Source organism: Stomoxys calcitrans, chromosome 1, assembly GCF_963082655.1.
Source record: "Stomoxys calcitrans chromosome 1, idStoCalc2.1, whole genome shotgun sequence".
NCBI classification, from domain to species: domain Eukaryota; kingdom Metazoa; phylum Arthropoda; class Insecta; order Diptera; family Muscidae; genus Stomoxys; species Stomoxys calcitrans.
Genome location: NC_081552.1, coordinates 67,876,176 through 67,899,631, shown reverse-complemented (window position 1 = coordinate 67,899,631; position 23,456 = coordinate 67,876,176). Strand labels below are relative to the sequence as shown.

The 23,456-nt window shown below is 37.1% G+C and overlaps 1 protein-coding gene and 1 long non-coding RNA gene across 3 annotated transcripts in view; both read left to right on the top strand.

Annotated features, from left to right (window-relative positions):
* LOC106093105 (serine-rich adhesin for platelets) overlaps positions 1-23,456 on the top strand; it is a 742,527-nt gene that overhangs the window by 532,259 nt on the left and 186,812 nt on the right. The gene's annotated exons all lie outside the window — the stretch shown is intronic.
* On the top strand, positions 862-1,736 carry LOC106090698 (uncharacterized). 2 transcript variants are annotated; one of them, XR_001221879.2, is made up of 3 exons: positions 912-1,298; positions 1,362-1,492; positions 1,555-1,736. It is a non-coding gene; the product is annotated as an uncharacterized LOC106090698 (long non-coding RNA). The 2 variants fall into 2 exon arrangements; XR_001221878.2 differs by having other exon boundaries at positions 862-1,298; positions 1,362-1,736.

Here is a 23,456-nt window from a genome sequence, read left to right as displayed (position 1 = left end):
TACCTTCTTAACCATAACGAGAAGAATCACCCTTTCCAGGACCCGGTGCAACACCAAGTACTCCTAGGTGAGGATCAGCCAAACCACAGCAGTGTACAGTCCGCGGACCGCCCCTGGTCTATGTTCCCAACTTCTGTCCATTGAGTTGCACCATGAATTAAGCGAACTCAGCCTCCGATTAACTCTCTCCTCACGTTCATTCTCTCATTCTATTTATGGCCAAGAATAACGCTGTGGCAGCTACACTCCGTCCAGAACCAATCCCCTGAACTCCTCATACATCCTCCTTCTGGTCTACAACATTCGCTCGACCTCTCTGGGCTTTATGCCAAGCCCATTGGCCCTCGCCCATCTAGACAACTTTCTCACCGTACCTTGAAGGGGATCTGTGATAGCGATGACCTACCACGCCTGAATTTGACGTTTTTGATTCATTCATGGAACATATGAGGGTAGCAGTTGGTGTATTGACAGTGCCCTTCATGATACACGGATAGGTTTAAATAAGATGGGGTCACTCTGCACATTCTTATTTTCTCATGGGGAATGAAGATGAGGTGTGTCGGCATGCTATATGCAGCGCGACTGATTACATGTCATGGAAGTCTTTTCTTGTTGACGTTGTTGATGTTTCGAGGATGATCGTCATCTCCGAGAGCTTTTGTATACACGAATGAGGGCTCTGAAGCAGGAGTCGTTATTGAATTCCGTAATTCAAGGGATCGTAAAAGCTTTTTGAGGATCTCAAGTCATTGGAGATGATGTCAATGTGGGAACGGCGGCTCGATTAGAATCTCACGATATAAGAGGACGCTAAAGGCTCTGGCGTCGAGACTGGTTGCTATGCCTCTTTGTATTGTCAATTTCATGTTGTGCTGCCAAACATACATCAGTTAATGTTTAAATTTTCTTAAATACTACTTGTACGCCTTGTAGTTAAAAAATTCCAATTTATTTTTGTTTGGTTGACAGTCGTATGATAACAATGTTGTCAACATACAACTGTTCACTATCAAAACAATGCTTGAAACGCCAAATAAAAAGTTTAATTACAACTAAACGAATTAGCAATACTGGTGGAAACATTGTGAAATTTCTCCAAATTTAATTGATGTTAAGCAACATTTTCCGCACAATCGAAGTCAGTACTATGTTTAAATTTAAAAATTCTGTCCAGTGACAAAAATCATTAGAGCAATATTCAAATGGCTGCCAGGTACAAAATAACACAAGAATAATTTGTAAGGCACATACAGTGGTTCATAATATTTACGCGACAGAGAAATATCCATCTCAAAGTAGGTATTATCGCACATTTGATAACAACCACTCCCATATATAATGTTTTGTTTTATTTATAGCAAAACGAAGACAGATCATAACACCAAACCATGATGAAGTTATACGAAAATGGAAGACATCATAAAATCGGAATAAGTCCAAATAAAGTCTGAAAGATTTTGAATTACCAAGTGAGATCTGCTTATAATTGGTAACATAATGAGTTTGAATTATGATACAACATTAAGGCTGTACTATATTCGTTTTTCGCAGTTATTTTTATTTATTTTTTGAAAAAAAATCTCAACATAATACGTTCATGAAAATTTTTTCAAGTAATGAGAGAATGTCCTACTGATTGGAATAAGCCAGTTTTTTTGCCTCAAAACCTTTTATTTAAAAAATGTAATCATGGAAAAGTTTCGCTAAAAGCGAATAAAGTATCACACTTTAAATAGATCTTGGTATCCTTTCAATATGCACAATCTATTTTAAAACAAGTAAAAGCGTGCTAAGTTCGGCCCGGCCGAAATTTGAGAACCCATCACCATGCATTCTGATAAAAATGTATACAAAATAAATCTAGTTGAAGTTCATTATTTTACTCTACATACCAAACTTCTGTCAAGCCAGCAAAAATTAAAGCTTCTAGGAACCGAATAAGGATTATCCGGAGAACGGTTTATATTGGAGCTATATCAGGTTAAAGACCGATTTGGACCGTTCTTAGCACAGTTATTGGAAGTCATAACAGAACGCTACATGCCAAATTTCAGCCAAATCCGATAGGAATTGCGCCCTCTAAAGGCTCAACAAGTCAAGACCCCAGATAAGGTTATATGACAGCTATGTCAGGTTATGGTCTGATTTGAACCATAATTAAAAAATTTCAGCCAAATCGGATAAGAATTGCGGCTTTCAGGTGCCCAAGAATTCAATTCGGAAGATCGGTTTATAAAGCAGCTATATCAAAACATGGACCGATGTGGCCCATTTACAATCCCAACTGACCTACACTAAATCAGTCCATTACCTGATATAGCTGCCATATTACCGATCTTGAATCTTGACTTCTTGACCCACTAGAGGGCGCAATTCCTATCCGCTTTGAAATTTTGCATGAGGTGCTTTGTTATGACTTCCAACAACTGTGCCAAATATGGTTCAAATCGGTTCATAATCCATATAGCTGGGATCTGGGATCTTGACTTCCTGGGCCTCAAGGGTGCGTAATTATTATTCGATTTGGCTGGAATTTTGTACAATGGCTTCTCCGATGACCTCCAACATACGTGTCAAACATGGTCTATATCGGTCTGAATGGTCTTCAGCTTGGTATAGCTCCCCTATAAACCGATCTCTCTATTTTACTTTTTGAGTCCCTAAAAGGCCCAATTCTTATTAGACTTGGCTGAAATTTTACACATAGACTTCTAGTGTGGTCAATTCAATTAGCGTAGCAATCTTTTCTTTTATCCTTTGTTTGTCTAAAAAGAGATACCGGGAAAAAAGTGAACAAATGCGATCCATGGTGGAGGGTATGTAAGATTCGGCCCGGCCGGACCTAGCACGCTTTTACTTGTTTTATATCTATTTGATTTAAACAGTCAAACGGACGGAGCTGACTATATCAAGAATATATATACTTTATAGTCTCGGAAACGATTATTTCCATGTGTTGCAAACGAAATAACAAAATAAATTTACCCCCATCCTTCAGTGGTGGGTATCAAAATATAAATATTGAGTTGCCCAAAAAGTAATTGCTGATTTTTTAAAAGAAAGTAAATGCATTTTTAATAAAACTTAGAATGAACTTTAATCAAATATATAATTGCCATTTTGTTCGATAACCTTTTGCCATCTTCCTGGCAAATTTAGTATTCCACGCTCATAGAATTTCTGGCCTTTATCTGCAAAAAACTGAACCAAGTGCGATTTTACAGCCTCATCATTGCCGAAAGTTTTACCATTTAAGGAGTTCTGCAAAGATCGAAATAAATGGTAGTCTGATGGTGCAAGGTCAGGGCTATATGGTGGATGCATCAAAAGTTCCCAGTCAAGCTCACTCAGTTTTTGGCGAGTGACCAAAGATGTGTGCGGTCTAGCGTTGTGCGGTCTATCGTTGTCCTTTACGATTGACCAATTCTGGTCGCTTCTCCTTGATGGCTGTATTCAATATGTCCAATTGTTGACAGTAAACATCCGAATTAATCGTTTGGTTCCTTGGAAGCAGCTCAAAATATACCACACCCTTCCAATCCCACCAAACAGACAGCATAACCTTATTTTGGTGGATATCAGCCCTTGAAGTGGTTTGAGCTGGTTCACCATGCTTGGACCATGATCGTTTTCGACTAACGTTGTTATAAACAATCCATTTTTCATCTCCAGTTATGATTCGTTTTAAAAACGGATCGAATTCATTGCGTTTAAGGTGCATATCACAAGCGTTGATTCGGTTTGTTAAATGAATTCTTTCAATACATGTGGTACCCAAATATCAAGCTTTTTCACCAGTCCAAGACTTTTTTATGTGATAATGAACGGTTGAACAGAACACTATATGGAAAATTTTAGCCAAATCGGACAAAAATTGCGGCTTGTAAGGTCTCAAGAAGTCACATCGGAGATCGGTTTATATGGGAGCTTTATCAGGTTATAGACCGATTTGAACCGTACTAAGCACAATTGTCGGAAGTCATAACGGAATACTAAATGCAAAATTTAACTACAACTTTCAAAAATTGATAAATTGAGCTGAAATTTGGCACAGATATTTTCTTTTTGCTGCACGCAGTTTAAGTTTTTGAACGGGCGAAATCGGACTATATTTACACATAGCTGCCATATAGGCCGATCTGACGATTTAGAGTGTGAAACCCATAAAAACTGAATTTATTACTCTTGAGTCTTCTTAAGTCTCCCAACATCAGACCCAAATATGGTTTGGATCGGACCATATTTAGATATAGCTGCCATCATAAGCATAGAAAGCCTCTGGGGATGACCTAAGCACACCGACATCTGATCAAAATATGGTTCAGATCGGACTATATTTTGATATAGCTGTCATCTGCGGGTTAAGGGTCTGAAACCCATAAAACCTACATTTATTACTCGACTTTGCTCAAATTTTAAATAGTGAATTATTTTAAGACTACCGACATCTGACCTAAATATAGTTCAGATCTGACTATGAAGAGTAATTTTTAAGTGCTATAAGAAAGTTTTTCAAAAAAAAAAAAGAACGGTAAGGAAAGCCAAAAGTCGGGCGGAGCCGACTATATAATGCACTACACCACTGAGTCTGCGTATTACTTTAATGGAACATCTTGTGAAATATACTCAGATTTTAATTTTAAATACCTATTTATATATTTATATATATATTATATATTGAATAGAACCTTGTTAGATTTTCTTACGTACGATAAGACCTAAATTGTGGTTACTAGAGCCTTAAAGGCCATATCATATATATACAGAGGCTACATGCCCTAAATCTGGACGAACTTCGATAAAATTTAGCACACGTACTAGGTTAGGTTAGGTTGAAGAGAGGGTGCAGATATTAATCAGCCCCAAGTCACTAAAGACATACACCTAAGCCAGTAATCGGCTTGTTGTGCTCTCTAACAACCAAAACGTAACCTCGAAAAAGAAAATCTAAGGAATTCTGTACTACTTACAAAATCCTTAATTGTTTTCCATGCCACGCCTCTATGTTGGTACATGTCTGGTATTGTGTCCCGGCCTAAATGCGTGTATCTGTTAGATATGAAAACCGGGCAATGACAAAGAAAGTGCTCCAACCTCCAAATGCTCGAAATGCTTCGGGTTAACCAAATTTATTGACGGCAGTCATCTGGCCTTCACCGCCGCATCGTCTGCCCTTTTATTCCTCCTTACTCCGTTCTGGCCCGGCACCCAAACGATGTGGATTTTGCCATCCTCAGAGTAGGCGTTAATCTCCTTCTTACACTGCAACACCGTCCCGCTTATTATCGCCCTTATGGCAATCTTACTGTCTGTAAAGATGATCACACTCGACGTCCTCGTGTAAGCACCACACCACCTCACGCATTCCTTGATCGCCCGGATCTCCACCGTACTAAGACGTCAAATAAAACACCTCACGCTAAGTTTTATAAGATCTAACCAAAACGGTGACTTCTATTGCCTTAAAATGCCATATCGGATGGAAGATATATATGGGATCTATATCTAAAACTGAACCGATTTTTATAAGCACACAGTCAGATCGACGGTCATAGCTAAATCGAATCAGGAAGTGATTCTAAATCGATCGTTATATTTATCTATGGGTCTACCTCGTCTCCTTCTTAGCGTTGCAAACAAATACACAAAGTTATAATACCCTGTCCCATAGTGATGGTATAGGGTATAAACACATTCAATTCAGAAAAATGCATGAAATCTTTATTTGAATCGATAGTTCAGCCCATATAATTCAATAATTGAAAATTATTTTATGCCAATGTTGACCGTGACTGCGCCTCAAATGGTCCATTCGCTTAGTCCAATTTTCTTCATTGTTGTCTTCCAATGCGTCAATTGAAGCGGACTTGTCTGTATAGACATGGGATTTAACGTAGCCCCACAACAAATAGTCTAAAGGAGTTTAATCGCGTGATCTAGGCGACTACCGAACTCGCACCTCAAAGAATCCATTGTTACGCGTGCTGTGTGGCATGTGACACCGTCTTGTTGAAACCACATGACATGCAAGTCAAGCTCTTTTTTCATGAACATTAGATTAAGGAACAGAGGATACTTCTCTCACATCAATGAGTGCCGATTAAAGTTTAAGCTCAATGATAATTGGCCTTCTTTTTTATGTCGAGTCCGAACGACGTGTCGCACAGCGACAACACTTGGCAGTGATGTTTTAGCATGGCAGGATACCTTACATATGTAGCCAGCATTAGTAGGGGGAAAACCACCGCTGAAAATTTGTTTACGCTGTGATTTAAAACCAGGCGTCATAGGCGGGCATGCTAACCTCTGCGACACGATGGTCTCCATTTTCGAGTACTATCTATCAAAAAAAGAATTTTGAAAATCAGACCACAACAAAAGGTTTGGCCGCCTGAACCATTTTTCGAAATACCGAGGTGATCAACTTTAGGGACTTGCCAAGAGATAATAGCTAAGATACAATGTCATAAAGGCGACTGGCATGGATATCTTCTCGGACAGCCAGGCAGCCATTAGGCCCTGAAGACAAAAACAACCCTCGATTTCTCAACGAGGAGGTTGAACAGCTCAAAGTCATCTGTTCTGGGTGCCTGGCCAAAGAATATCCCAGGGAATTGTAGGGAAGACGACTATGAAACACCTTACACATTTCAAGGGAACTATGCTTCTAAAGATATGTCAGCTAAATCTTTAGGATCAGTCCCGACGGGTAACGAATGACAGACGGTCACAAACTGGGGTTTGTGAACAGTCCAAAATTATGTGGTCTACAGCTTTGCTCTTGCTGGCTAGAACAGATGTCTCAGACGTTGTGTCCGCCAGGACAGGTCAGTGTGTGATCGGAAAACATGCTGACGGACGGAAGGCTGCCAGTAACGATTTTTGCAGAAGCTGTGAGTACGTCGAGGAGGAAGAGACTGTAGAACATCTACTGTGTTGCTTGGATTATTAAAGCGATTTTGATGGTTCACTGTAGGAACTGGAAGGCATCTTCCTTCTCCTGTTCCTCTGGTATCACCGTGGGCGAAAACGTCTAAAAGAGTCGGATCACTGACGGCCGTTTAAACCTAACCTATCCTAATAAACAATGAGCACACATGCAATTCTTTTGTAATTCATATTCACAGTCAACTGTTTCAATGAAGCCTTAAGAGGCTTTCAAAGAAGCGCCTTTGAGATGTCAATTTACAATACAATACTTAAGAGTAATACAACGTAAACCCATTATTCTACCTTTCTTATTATTGTGCTTCATATGAGTGTCACTTGAGATTTTTCAAATTATTAACAAATTTATAGGTTTTCTTCAATTCACACACACAAATGTACCTTTGTAATGTATAACAAAATGGCCTCTTTTAGATATACGCTTATTGTATTTATTAAACTCGCTCACAAGTATATTAAAGGAATTAATTGCCTACCCTTCCCTCGAGGCACCAGGAAATACATTTCATGTTTTGTACATGATTGATTTCATCGTTTACACAAAATGAATCAATTTAATTTAATGGAAAACCATAATCATAAATGTCAATTGCCAAAATTTCCCAGGAAATCTCAATGGAAATATGAGCCCTAAATAAAGGCATTATTTCACTTGATCACAGAGGTGTGCCTCAACTGTCTGAACAAAGTCACAATTCCGGAGAAATTAATAATCCATTTAAAATCAAATTTATGAGCATATGTATATCCAACATGTGCACTTATGAAATATTGAATACAAATTTAAATTTAAAACTAATTATTGCAATATGTAATTGAATACTGTTGATCGGCTACTTGTTTATGTAGTAGATTATACAATATTTCATTTAATTACATTTATTAAATTGTAAATTGATTAAAATCAATTAGTGGGATTTGCACAACAATTTGCAAATTTAATTGTTTTTATCGACTTTTTTTGTGCGAATGGAGCTTTGACATTTGTGGGGCAATAATAATGGCAAGCACAGAAAAACACAATACACAGTTTGTGTGGTAATAAAAAGCACAATAACATTAATAGTTAGGGCCTTACTCTCAAAACTGAATGTAGATTTGAAATAGATCTATAGATGACAGTTCTCTGAAGGAAATCTGTCAAATAAACCTAATTCAAATCTACATTAATCTATCGGTGTTAAAATATTACGGCCTTATGATGCTGATTTTAAAATTTTGTATTCACAAATACATAATAACAATCGAATAACTAAATAGTAAACCATGGCAGAATCATATAAAATGTACAGTCAGATGTCCAACAACAAAAAATTGGGATACAATTTGACGCATAGAAACGTCATAGATTTGACATTTATTTCTATATGATTAACTAAAATATTTGAGATTGCTGAAGTCAGTAAACAAACCAGCAAGGAAAGGCAAAAGTCGGGCGGTGCCGACTTTAAAATACCCTACACCTACCCTATAAGTACAAAGTGAGAGCTATATCTAATTCTGAAGCCATTTTGATGGACCCCGGTGGAAGTTTTCAGATGGGTTATTAAACAACCCGTATCAAATTTCGAGCAAAGCAAATATGTTCAAACTGTAACAGCTACGGTTAACAAACAACAACATAATTGCAAATTACCCAAAATCTGATGAATATATATATATATTTATGGGTGCTATATCTAAATCTTAACTGATTTCGAGCAAACTTCTTAGATATTGTGGCAGTCGTCGAGGAAAGCGTTATACAAAATTTTGTCATAATTGGTCAATAAATGCACTTGCAGTGGCTCTAGAAGTGAACATCGGGCGATATACTTATATGGCAGCTACATCTTAATCTCATCCACTTTCTATGAAATTCACCAGTTATATTTATAGTCATAGGAAAATCCTTTCTGCTAAATTTCGAAAAAATTGGTTAACAAATGAGCACTTTATTTCAATGCTATTTAGTTCATGTTGTATTGATTGGTCTATAAATCCATTTGCCGGGTTTTGGGGGTGGGCGGACCTCCTAGGCACCCCATGTTATATTACACCCCGTGTTAGAGTGCAAACAAAATTTAGCTTAAATCGCCCTACCCATCTCCGAGATCTGGCATTTTTGAAATTAGGGTAAGGGGGAAGGTGTCCCCATCATCACATAACAAAAAATGAAGTACCCTATTTTCACCACGGGCCCATAATGCACCTTCTGTGAAAATTTCAAGAAAATCTGTTCAGCCGTTTTTGAGTCTATATGGAGCACACAAACAAAGAAAACGATAAACAAACAAAAATTTATTTATATAGAGAGCTGAGCCCGTCCCGCATCGCTGTACCTTCATTTTCACCACGCGAAAAATATGTTTCTTATTCCTACTCTAAAATGTTGACATTTTAACTAATAAGATGTTTCTTCAATTTTTTTTCTAAAGAATTTTTTTGTATCCATATCGATTTTTATACCCTCCACCATAGGATGGGGGTATACTTATTTCCTCATTCTGTTTGTAACACCTCGAAATATGCGTCTGAGACCCCATAAAGTATATATATTCTTGATCGTCAAGTCATTTTAAGTCGATCTAGCCATGTCCGTCCGTCTGTCTGTCGAAAGCACTCTAACTTTCGAAGGAGTAAAGCTAACCGCTTGAAATTTTGCACAAATAATTGTTATTAGTATAGATCGGTTGGGTTGTAAATGGGCCAAATAGGTCCATGCTTTGATATAGCTGCCATATAAACCGATCTTGGGTCTTGACTTCTTGAGCCTCTAGAGGGCGCAATTCTCATCCAATTTGACAGCAATTTTGCACGTAGTATTTTGTTATGACTTGCAATAAGTATGGCGCAAATCGGTACGTAACCTGATATAACTACCATATAAACCGATCTGGGATCTTGACTTCTTGAACCTCTAGGGGGCGCAATTCTCACCCGAATTGGAAGACATTTTGTACAACGGCTTCTCTCATGACCTTCAACATACGTGTCTAATATGGTCTGAATCGATCAATAGCTTGATACAGCTCCCATTTAAACCGATCTCCCGATTTTGCTTCTCGAGCCCCTGCAAAGCGCAATTCTTATCCTAATGAAATGAAACATTGCACAATGACTTCTACAATGTTCAGCATTCATTTATGGTCCGAATAGGACAATCACTTGATATAAAGAGATACCGCGCATAGAACTCGACAAATGCGATCCATGGTGGAGGGTAGATAAGATCCGGCCGAACTTAGCACGCTCTTACTTGTTTTCTATGTCATAGATTGGCAATTAAATTACCTTAAACAGCGTCTTGGGTGGAAAAGTAAAAAAATAATACCGCAAACAACTGCAACGATATTCCTATATTTTATTTTTCTTTATTCAAAGTACCGATAGGTTGTCATAACAAAGATACATGCTGGATGATTAATTTTTACCACTCTGCCCTCTCTCGGTTCATGTTGGCTTCACCAAATTATTGCCATTTACTGGCTGTTTTCAATTGGATCAACTAAATCCAATTGAAGACAGCCAGATGGCGCTAATGTATATGTTAGTGCTACTCTCTTAGAGTTGGATGTGGTGGGTAGAAAAACAAGGGCAAATGATGACTATTTAATAGGTAGTCACATGGTATGGTGGTTGTCTATGAATAGTCATACCATATGACCCCCATATATATATATATATATATATATATATATAGATTACGAATATGGTCAGGAAGGAGGTATAGGCTAAATAATTTGTTGATATTGGAAGAGGCTGAGCCTCCCCCGTCATCCCAAAAAACACCACCCAAAATCAAGGTTGATCGATCGGGGCAATATTGGCATCAAATGAAAAGTATTGGAGAGTAGAATACGAATATGGTATTTAAAGCTGGGTCCAAGGAACCCAGATGCCACTCCAACCCCAAAAGTTCCCCAAACAAACATATTGGACATACATATAAATATGGGACTCAAATGAAATGCATTCGGGAATTGATTACGAATATAACATAAAAAATTATGTCGAAGTATTTGCGGGTCGCCCACTCTCAAAAAGCCCCCCAAATTAGCATTTTACTCTATCATATCTACAACATATAAGACTCAAATGAAAGGCATTTGAAAGCAGATTATGAATATGAAATTAAACTTTGTGTTCATGAATTAAACTTTGTGTTCATGAATGTAGGTGGTGCTTTACCTCCTATAATCGCCTCCAATAGATTATTTGACCTATTAATTTGCGTCATTCAATTTTGTGATCAAGTGACAGTATGGCGCACAACCCTCATATAGATGCCCCCCACCAAACGGCTGTATACACCAATCATGAAAAAATGGGGTTAAATTAAAGGTATGAGGTTGAGAACTGCGAATCTGATCTCATTATTGTGCTCATATATCTAGCGGACCACCTCACCCCAAAACAGTCGATAAATTATAATGACCTAACAGGACACTGTATGATTTAATTAATGTGTGGGGACACAAATAAATGCAGGCTTCGGTCGGGCCGAATCTTATATACCCTCCACCATGGAGCGCATTTGTCGAGTTCTTTTCCCGACATCTTTTCTTAGACAAAAAATGATATAAGAAAAGATTTGCTCTGCTATTAGAGCGATATCAAGATATGATCCGGTTTAGACCACAATTAAATTATATGTTGGAGACCTGTGTAGAATGTCAGCCAATTCGAATAAGAATTGGGCCCTTTGGGGGCTCAAGAAGTAAAATAGAGAGATCGATTTATATGGGAGCTGTATCGGGCTATTGAGCGATTCAGACCATAATAAACACGTACGTTGATGCTCATGAGAGGATCCGTTGTACAAAATTTCAGGCAAATCGGATAATAATTGCGACCTCTAGAGGCTCAAGAAGTCAAGATCTCAGATCGGTTTATATGGCAGCAATATCAGGTTATGAACCGAATTGACTCATACTTAGCACAGTTGTTGGATATCATAACAAAACACGTCGTGCAAAATTTCATTCCAATCGGATATGAATTGCGCTCTCTAGAGGCTCAAGAAGTCAAGACCCGCAGCTAAACCAGGTTATGGACTTATTTGAACCATACTTAACACAGTTGTTAGAAGTGATACTAAAACACTATGTGCAAAATTTCAGTCAAATCGGATTAGAATTGCGCCCTCTAGAGGCTCAAGAAGTCAAAACCCAAGATCGGTTTATATGACAGCTATACCAGTTTATGGTTCGATTTGAACCATACTTAGCACAGTTGTTAGAAGTGATACTAAAACACTATCGGTTTATGTGGCAGCTATCTCAAAACATTGACCGATATGGCCCATTTACAATACCAACCGACCTACACAAATAAAAAGTATTTGTGCAAAATTTCAAGCGGCTAGCTTTACTCCTTCGGAAGTTAGCGTGCTTTCGACAGACAGACGGACGGACATGGCTAGATCGACATAAAATGTCGCGACGATCAAGAATATATATACTTTATGTAACTACTCGAAATATTCGATCTCAAACGAATACAAACAGAATGACGAAATTAGTATATCCCCCATCCTATGGTGGAGGGTATAAAAATGAAATTATTGGGCTTTGTTTGTAAAGGGTGATTTTTTTGAGGTTAGGATTTTCATGCATTAGTATTTGACAGATCACGTGGGATTTCAGACATGGTGTCAAAGAGAAAGATGCTCAGTATGCTTTGACATTTCATCATGAATAGACTTACTAACGAGCAACGCTTGCAAATCATTGAATTTTATTACCAAAATCAGTGTTCGGTTCGAAATGTGTTCATTCACCGTAACGTTGCGTCCAACAGCATCTTTGAAAAAATACGGTCCAATGATTCCACCAGCGTACAAACCACACCAAACAGTGCATTTTTCGGGATGCATGGGCAGTTCTTGAACGGCTTCTGGTTGCTCTTCACTCCAAATGCGGCAATTTTGCTTATTTACGTAGCCATTCAACCAGAAATGAGCCTCATCGCTGAACGGTGAATGAACACATTTCGAACCGAACACTGATTTTGGTAATAAAATTCAATGATTTGCAAGCGTTGCTCGTTAGTAAGTCTATTCATGATGAAATGTCAAAGCATACTGAGCATCTTTCTCTTTGACACCATGTCTGAAATCCCACGTGATCTGTCAAATACTAATGCATGAAAATCCTAACCTCAAAAAAATCACTCTTTATGTTTATTTGTTTGTTTGTACAGACTCAAAAACTATTGAACCAATTATCATGAAATTTTCACAGATATTTGAGCCTCCGGTGAAAATAAAGTACTACATATCCGAAGGCGGGGCGGACCCTCCACCTTACCACAAGATCTCGGAGATGGGTGCACCGATTTAAGCGAAAATTTTTATGCAACCTCTTCGTACGCTAAAAACACGAAATTCGTATAAAAGTTTAGGGTCAACTAACCTGGAGGACGCCCCATCTCAAAACCCACCCGAACGGACATGTTTACCGACTGGGACAATGTTGGTTTCAAATGAAAGTTATTTAAGAGAAGAGTACGAACTTGGCATAAAAGTTTCACCCTTAGTGTTGGGGGGTCCCCCACCCCCAAAAACACCACCCAACAAGACACTTTACCGCTTGAGGCAAATAGGAGGTTTTTAAGAGTAGAGTACGTACTTGGTATAAAATTCCCACCTTATGTGTCGGGGGGTTCCCCATCCCTAAAAACACCAACCAACAGAACACTTTTACCGCTTCGAGCAATATGGGTGTCAAATGAAAGATATTTAAAATTACAGTACAAGTCTGATATTAAAATGTATTCGTTAGTGTCTGAAGAAATGGGGGCCTCCCCACCCCCAAAAACCCCTCAACTTGCATTTTTACAGATTGGGACAATATGGGTATCAAACGAAAGGTGTTTGGAAGTTGAGTATAATTTGGTCCAAGGTGTCTACAAGGCCTCTCCAAAACTCCAAAAACCCCCAAAACGTGCATCAATGTCCAACGTCACAAAATGAATATTAAACGAAAGGTCTGTGAGTTGACCACCAATCTGATATACATATTTGGGACAGAGTCTGGGACCGGCCCACCCACCTAGTACTCTTCAATAAGACGTGTTGTTCGATCGGGATAATATGAGAATTAAACGAAAGGTCTATGACAGTAGAGTTCGAATTGAATGTTGATATAAGGATTCAAGTATCTGGGTTACGTCATGCCGTTCAGCATAAAATGTTGATCGCGACAATAAAGGACTCAACAAAATTGACTTGTGGGTCTTAGCGTCGGGGGGACCGATCCTCACCTCCCAATAAAAAGAACAGCAAACTGTCATGTAGGAGGACCGAGAAAATATTGTACTCAAATTAAAGGACGAGTCAGAGGGCAATCCCCCTTCCCCATCCTACACAAGAAACACGTATTAAAAATAATATATGAAGGCCGATCAGGATAGAATAGGACAGCAATCTTTGGTACTAAAGTACACTTTTTACTCTCAAATTGGGCTAGACACAGGAGAAGCTGCAGATCTTTAAAAATGTGCTGTTTCAAATTGTAGCTTTGAAATATGATTTGGAATGTGGATTACCGATACAAAAAAAAAAAAAATTAATTAGTGTGGATCTGACGGAGATCCGTAGTCCTCAATATCTTGATCGTCACCTTCAAAATGCCTGACATTATGGGCCTCAAACAAAATCGTGCTCTAGCACGACGCTGATATTGTTTCAGAGATAAGGCGTAAAAGGCGCTCAAAAGTAGAAAACTAATTTGGCATCCAATTTTGATATCAAGTGTTTGAGGGTAGTCTTACCCCATAAACTCCCCCTAAACCAATTGCAATTGCGGCTCGAATAAAAGGAATTTAAAAGTAGAGTACAATACTGATATTTTTCAGGGCTATGTGATTGGGTGGGCGGCCCACTCAACATACACCCCAAACTGGACATATTCGTGGATTTTGGCAAAAAGGGTCTCAAATCTGATATCTGTTAATGGCAAAGTGCTTCAGGGACAACTCATCTCATAAACTCCCCCTGAACCACACATATATACCGATTATAGCATTATGTAGCTCAAATGTGGTTTTTGGGAGTAGAGTATGAATCAGATATGCACTTTCGAGAATTTGGATCTAACATCCAAACTTTAATTGGCGGACCCTCCCCTTTTCTTTTTTCAAAAACGCCATATCTCGGAGATGGGTGGGGCGATTTACGCAAAGTTTAGTTTTTTATAATAACTTAAAAACAGAAATTTGGTATACTTGCTAAAGGATGTGTAGGGCAGCCGCCCCACCCACAAAGCCCGCCAAATGGAAATTTCAACCAATAATGACAATATTAGGCTCAAATGAAAGGTATTTGAGAGTAGAGCACGAATCTGATACAAGGGGGTCCACCTCACCCCTAAAAACACCCCCATACCGGACATATTTACCGAATGAGCCGTATAAATAAAGAGCCGTAATAATAAATTAAAGAAATTTGGGAGTAGAGCACCATTATGACATCCATACTGGGGCGAAATATCTAAAAGGTCGAACTAGCACTCCCAAACAGGACTTTCTTCCTGACTGTGCCAGTATAGGGCTCATATAAAATAAGTGAGTGAAAGAACGCGCAGCGGAGTGGGCCCTGTCCAGCTGGTCTATTATGTACACATTAAAATGTTTTTAATCAGCAGGGCTAGTGACGCTACCTTGTATGTGGTTCTACCAACTATTGAACGTTTTTCGAATATCCTATATCTAAATATGACCAATCTCCACCATATTCAGAAAGTCTAAACACAACTCTTTGTACCAAGTTCATCGGTTAAAAATGCAGCTTTATCCAAATAAAGACCGATCTGAAGCATATAGAGTAAAGAATGTCGAAGATCTTACAAGGGCTCACTGTGACAATTTCAGCGAAATAGAGTAACGTAACGTGCACTTATGGTCCCAAAAACTTAAATTGGGAGAACTATATATTTGACAGCTATATTTAAATATAGCCCGATCTAGACCATACTCGGTACGAATGTCGATGGTCCTATCGAACCTCATTGTGCATCATTTCAGCAAAATTGGTTTATAGATTAACCTTTTGTGGGCCTAAAACCTTAAATCGGGAGATCGGCATATATGACAGCTATATCTAAATCTGTACCGTATTGATCAAGAATGTCAAGAGTCCTTACACAACTCACTGTCCCTTATTCCGGCGAAGTCGGACAATAAATTTGCGTTTTATGGGACCAAGCCCTTAAATCGAGAGATTTGTCTATATGTCAGCTATATCCAAACGTGGAGCGATTGTTTGTTTGTTAGTTCCGAATGGACTCAAAAAAGGCTGCACCGATTTTCATGAAATTTTCAAAGATGATAGAGTTTAGCCCATGTTCCTTAATGGGATATTCATGCGAAATTTAGTAGTTGTAATACTATTTAATCTAACCTCCACAAAGTCAGTGTTAGTGACCTGGTGGAGTCCTTCTGTGGAGTAGTATCTAGGTAGATTCTTTATAAGTTTAAATACTTTATTCTGAGTAACTTGCACCCTTTTCAAATGACATTTGGAAGCTGAACCCCAAACAGGATTGTCGATGTCTAATGCTGAAGATCTCTTAATAAAAGTATACAAACATATTATAAGTATATTACATTTGGTCACTTTATAACATAGGTGATATTTAAAAGTTAGTTTAGTGTCCAATAAAACTCCTAAATATTTAAAATTTGCTACCGTTTTTTCTTACAAAAAAATTGTGCAATCAAACATGGAACACAATTTTTTATCTAATGGTTAACGTCAAATGGCGGACAAACAAAATGTGTCTAATGTGAATTCAACAACAATAATTTATGAATTTAATATATTTTGGACAAAAATTATAAAACAAATTGGGTCAAATATTTGACTAATGGGAATGAGGCTTAAGGCAACCATTTAAAAATTTTTCAAAAATGTAACTCCCGTTTTTGGAAGAGATCGTTGTTGATATGGTTGTAGCCACATTTTCTTGAGGAGGTGGCGATCCTCGTCAAGCACTTGTAGGTGAGTAAGCTCATTCCGACTCAAAAAACCGATCGACGCGGGAACAGGTTAGCCATTGGTTATTTAAAGGCGCCATTAACCCGTTTTGTCATACCGAGTATCTTAGGCACTCAGTATTTGTGCAAGAGCCGGTGCCGCACGCCCTCTCACTTAGACTCTCCGCTCGGAGAGTCTAAGTCTAAGGTTTGTCGCACAGTGATAATTGAAAAAAGTTTACCTATAACCCGACATTTCCCTATCGCGGTAATGCAACGTGATCCATTATAGACAGAATACTTTTCGACTTCTTCCTTAATATCTTCTGTAAGTTCCCAATGAGGGAACAAATTGTTTAGAAATTTTTCTATCTGACCTTTCATAAAAGAATTCAACGTTTTAAATTCATAGTAATCGCTTTCGTTCGCTTGCAAAAGTAATTTCTTCTCCGAATGCTCAACTTAATACGATACGTGCCGGTAACTTTTTGATGCAATTTCTTATCTGTCTCAAGGACACGCTTCCTGAAATCGCATCGTTTAGAATTCCATTGAAATATTGAAGGTGAAAGTCAATAAATACAGAGGTTATGAAATCGTCTTCATCTAGAATAATGGGATTTCTTTCAATTTTCTACCTTGAAAAATACTGCCAATTGCCAATCAAAATAAACGGGCATGTCAGATTCGCAAAAATTTGAAAAGGTTGTCTTCTCTGGCAAGTGATCCGCACTTAGTTCATTTATTACCTCTAGAAGCGATAAAAACTCGGGGGCATCTGTAATAAAAAAAATTTAGAGTCGAATTCTGCCGATTGAGTTGTGTGGAAATGGGAGTATTCTCTATTGGATAACAAATACTAATATTATAAGAATCCTATCTTTCATACATTATGTTGTACCAGCAGTTTGCCCTCGATCAACCCCGTGATTGGTGGCAGCTAAAATATTTTTTATTCCACTTCTGGTCAGTTTATACATGTCTGACGTAAACAATTTTTCCTAGTGCCAACAAGTCGTTCAGGAAAATCTCATGAATAAATATCAACTTCTCCGTTAACTTTCTTAATTCTAATACCACTGCTTTCAATATCTTACGTATTAACAATGGGTAATAAAATGTGAGAAATTTATTTTCTAAAAATAAATGCCACTCCACCTCCTCTTCTTAATTCTCTTTCGTTTCTATGTATATGCAAAAGTTTTGGTGACCAAGAGAAACGTTTGCATTAAGCCAGGCTCAGAGACAAAGCAGTTGTGAACACTATTATCAAACATAAATTGAAAATGTTCAGTCTTTAGAGATTCGTTAAAACCTGGAACAGCTCGTATTTACTTCTGTAATTTCTTAAATTACATATAAGCTCAAATGCGAGTGCTTGCATTTCTTGGATAAAGAATAAACCCCCCGAATGGGGGACTTTGAGAAGTTGTTGTTAATTAATGTTGGGACATACGTATTTGGTTGTCTATTAGTGAATCTGCTACGTTGTTTCACATATATATATATTGCAGTTTAGCAATGCAGTAAACACGTCTGTCGATAGCAAGGGCTGGTCAGAGACTGAACAGTCCGAGCAAAGAGCACCGACTCCACCTTCCTTAGGTTTGTCTTCAACCCATCAACTATGGAAACCTGATCTAGTTGATCGTCAATAGAATCTGAAATGAATGTAAACCAAGGCTGGCAAATACTGGATAGAATGTAATCATAATGAGAGTTGAAATCAACATCAACACTCTCCACCATAGGATGGGGGTATACTAATTTCGTCATTACGTTTATAACCCAAAGTTATATTGATTTGAAACCCAACAAGGAATATATATTCTTGATTGTCTTGACATTCTAAGTCGTTTTAGCCATGTCCGTCCGACTGTCGTAAGCTCGCTTGTTTTCGAAATGGCAAAGCCCGTCTGTCGAAAGTACGCTTACTCTCGTTAGTGTAAGTCGTTTGGGATAGTAAATGGGCCAAATCGGTTCATGTTTTGACTAGCTACCATATAAACCGATCTCCTGATTTGATTTCTTGAGCGTCTTGACGAATTTAGCTGAAATTTTGCACAAGGCGTTTTGTTACGACTTTCAAAAACTGTGCCAATATAGTTCAAGTTGATCCATAACCTTTCTTCCTTCTTCCAATAAGCGTAGGTCGGTTGGGATTGTAAATGGGTCAAATCAGTCCACGTTTTGATATAGCTGCTATAAAAACCGATCTACCGATCTGAAATGTTGCTACGACATTCAACAACTGTGCTAAATATGATCCAAATCAGACAATGATGTAGCTGCCATATAAACTGATCCCACGATTTGACTTTTATTTGCCTCTAGAGGACAAAACTTTTATCTAATTTGGCAGAAATTTTGAACGCAGAGTTTGTTTCGGCTTCTCCAATCCACGCTAAGAATGATCTTAATTGGTTCATATAGCTCCCATACAAACCCATCGCCCGATTTGATTTCTTGATCCTCTAATGGCGCAATTTTTATCCGATTTGGTTGACATTTTAAACGTGGCCTTTTTTAGGAGTTCTAACAGCCATAACAAGTCCATAACTTGAAGAAGCTCCTATATATTTGAAAAATTCATTGAAAGAGCTCGTCAAATGCGATCTATGGTTGAGGGTATATAAGAGTAGGCGCTTTTACTGATTTTTGTTTTTATTATTAACTCAATATTTTTTAAGAATTCTCCATCAAATATTATACTAGAAAATAATATTGCTCATACGCCCCATGGAACATACTTCATACTTAAACAAAAATTTTCATACGACCTATAGTGCACACAGGACTAAGTTCATAAAATAAAAATTTGATTTACTTTTTGAAAGAAATCAAAAAACTACCTACTTGCCTATTTTTCCTCGAAGTACTCACTATTTGAAAAGCTCTAAAAAGAGAAACTCTATAATATACTCGCCTTGATTATTTTCAAAAAAAAAAGCCCAAATACTATTATGAACATCAAAAAGGAAACTTTTAAAATTGGATTGCTAAAGAAACGGAAAAATCATGACAAAGCATTATTTGAATGCATGACCTTTCATTTAGTTGCAAGCTTCAGCAAATGTTGAGTTTATTCAATAACCCTTGGTACCATTTTTCTATTTTACACTCCAGTTAAGTCCTTAAGTCGAATAGAAGCATTCAAAGGTATGCATTAAATAGAGACGAAATGCATTTCAGCCATTGAAATATTTAAACGTATGCAAGTTGCAAGGGTCATTTATAGATTCACAAAGCGATAGTAAGAGTAAAGAACAAACAGACAGGTACACTGACAGAAATACAGACGCGTGGCTAAACACATATAATGGATGACATTTAATGCTGAAACTGATCTTTAGCACAATCAATTTGACACTTCCAATTTAACTTTAGTTTGAAGTGTTATACAGAGATAAGCATATATTGGCTCAGCTACGGAAAAATTAAATAGATATCAGGAATGTGAAAAGTATCAATGTTACCAAGTTTGATTTGCAAAAGGCTAGGACATGTGTGTTGAAATATGGACAAGTACATTGGCATTTAAATGTTACAAAAGCAAGGCCACTTGACAAAAACATTGCTTTAAAAGCGGTTGTGCCATGAGGGGGTTCGTTAAAAAATTGTGCTGTGCTGTGTTTTTATGTTATTGCATTTTTATTTAACGTGTTAACTAAAATAGCAAAACGCCAAAAAAATGGAAGGGTTAGAATTTGTTGAGAGTAATTTTTTTAGGTGCGCTCAACTGTAGTTTGCCAACATGATGTATAGAAACATTTTTATTTAACTGACAAACTGTTGATAGGGGCTTATGAACAATAAGCATTGGATTGAGGAGAAATTAATTTAAATATAATGTGAAGTTTAAGATGATAAAATAAAAACAAGTAAGAAAGCATGAAGTTCGACCGGGCCGAAATTTAGACATGCTAACCTCTGGTCTCTGGTTCCCATGGTCTTTAAGCTCGACCCTACTTTGGAAAAAAAAACTACTAAAGTATATCAATTCTTAATCACATATTCAGTTCCTTTCAAATACCATACAGCCAATGGCTTATAAAACGACTCCACACAAAAGACTTCCCCCTTCATTAAATAAGCCTTAAACTATATGATCAACATATGGCATTTTATTTGCCTTTAAAGAGCTTGTCCCAAAGCTTCCTTTTCTATAATAACACACGCTGATATTAAGACTCAAAAATATAATCAAAACAATTGGCTAAAAATGCTATACCCTGTCTCATACATTTAAGTTTTTCCTATTTTATAGGTCACCAAAATCACAATAACCTAAAATATTACGACCCTTCCACATGAAAAACAATTTTATTTCAACGTCGGCCTATATCAGTTCAGCTTCATATTTTTATCGCCAATAAAGTCATATGCATATAAATTTACATGAGTTATTAAATTGACATGAATGCCCAAGGCTGAGATAACGACCTTTAACTCACACAAAAAAAAAAAAAAAATTAATACCTTTTTGTGTGGGCAAACTGGGAAATATTCAATGAAGGAAAAACGGATTAAAATGATACATTTTAAGTTGAATTTTTTTGAAAGAAAGTATTTAAATACTCTACAATTTCCATGAAGTTTTCGCTTATGACAAAATGTCCATGAAATTTTCGCTAATGACAACAATTTCAATGAAATTTCCATGAAATTTTCACCAAAAACCAAATTTTCACGACATTTTCTCTAAAGACAAAATGTCCAATTTTCCCCGAAAACGAGGTTTTGTATGAAATTTTCTCTAAACACAAAATTTTCATAATATTTTTTTATATTTTTTTTTATATTTTCTCTAAAACAAAATTTCCATAAAATTTTCTATAAAGCCAAAATTTCCACCAAACTTTCTCTTAAGATCAAAATTTCATAATATTTTCTCTATGGACAAAATTCCCATGTTATTTTCTCTAAAGACAAAATTTCCGTGAAATTTTTTATTAAAACAAAATGTCCGATATATTTTCTCTAAAGACAAAATTTCCATAAAATTTTCCTTTAAGGCGAAATTTCCAAGAAATTTTCCCTTAAGGCAAAATTTCCATGAAATTTTCTCTAAAGACAAAATTTCCATCAAATTTTCTCAAGAGACAAAATTGCCATAAAATTTTGTCTACAGCAAAATTTCATGGAAAAGACAAAGACAAAATCTCCATAAAATTTTCTCTAAAGACAAATTTTCCATGATATTTTCTCTGGAGACAAAATTTTTATAAAATTTTCTCTAAATTCCAAATTTCCATCAAGACTAAATTTTCATGAAAATTTCTCTAAAGAAAAAATTCCATTAAATTTTCTCTGAAGACAAAATTTCCATGAAATTTTCTCTAAGACAAAATTTTCATAAAATTTTCTCCAAAGACAAAATTTTAACTAAATTTCCTCTAAAAAACACACATTTATATAATGGTCAAGCTGATTAAGAACGAATTTTCATTCCAAAGGCAGGAAATTTTGACCAGGCTAAACTTTGGATACCCGCCACCTCAGGTATACATATTAACCACATTTCGACAAAACCGGGTGAAAACGCACCATTTACGAACCCGTAGCAGTTTTAACGAAATGTGATCCGATGTGAGGCTAAACCTAGTGCAAACGGCGAAATCGGATAATAAGGGAACTTATGTGGATTCAAGACCAAAAAACGGCACATCAGTTAATGTGACACCTATATCCAAAATTGATTTGATCAGCACCATATTTGGCAAGGATGTGTAGGGTTGTAATAACATTCCCCCAATACCCTAAATCGGAAGATTGGTATATGCAGCAGTTAGTTATCTAAATACAATTCACAGTGCCAAATTTCAGCAAAATTGGGTAAAAATGCCTTTTATGAACCCAATAGCTTGAATCAAAAAATCGATATACTGATATGCTGATGGCAATATGTAACAAATGCGGCTTTTATGGGTTTTAGACCTTAAGTCGGGAGATCGGTCTAAATGGGGCTATAGATTTGAAATATCAGCGACATCTAGTATTAAATGCGATTTCTATTGGCCTTAGACTTTAAATTAGGAGATCAGTCTATATCGGAGCTATATCATGAAATTGTCCCATATAGCTCATCTTCGAACTGAACCTCTCTATAATAAAAAAATAAGAGCGTGCTAAGTTCGCCCTGGCCGAATCTTATATACCCTCCACCATGAATCGCAATTGTCGAGTTCTTCAGGGCAAACAAAGAATAATGGATAAGAATTGTTATGCTATTGGAGCAATATCAAGTTACAGACCGATTCGGACCGTAAATGAATTGAATGTTGAAGACCATAGTAGAAGTCATTGGGTAATATTTCTGTTCATTCGGATAAGAATTCCGCTTCATAGGGGATCAAGAATCATAATCGGCAGATCGGTTTTTATGGGAGCTTTATCAGGTTAAAGACCAATGTCGACACTACGATACTACGCGCAATTGTTGGAAGTCATAACAGAACATCTTGTGCAAAATTTCAGCCAAATCGGTCAAAAATTGCGGCTTGTAAGGGCTCAAAAAGTCAAATCGGGCGATCGGTTTATATGGGGGC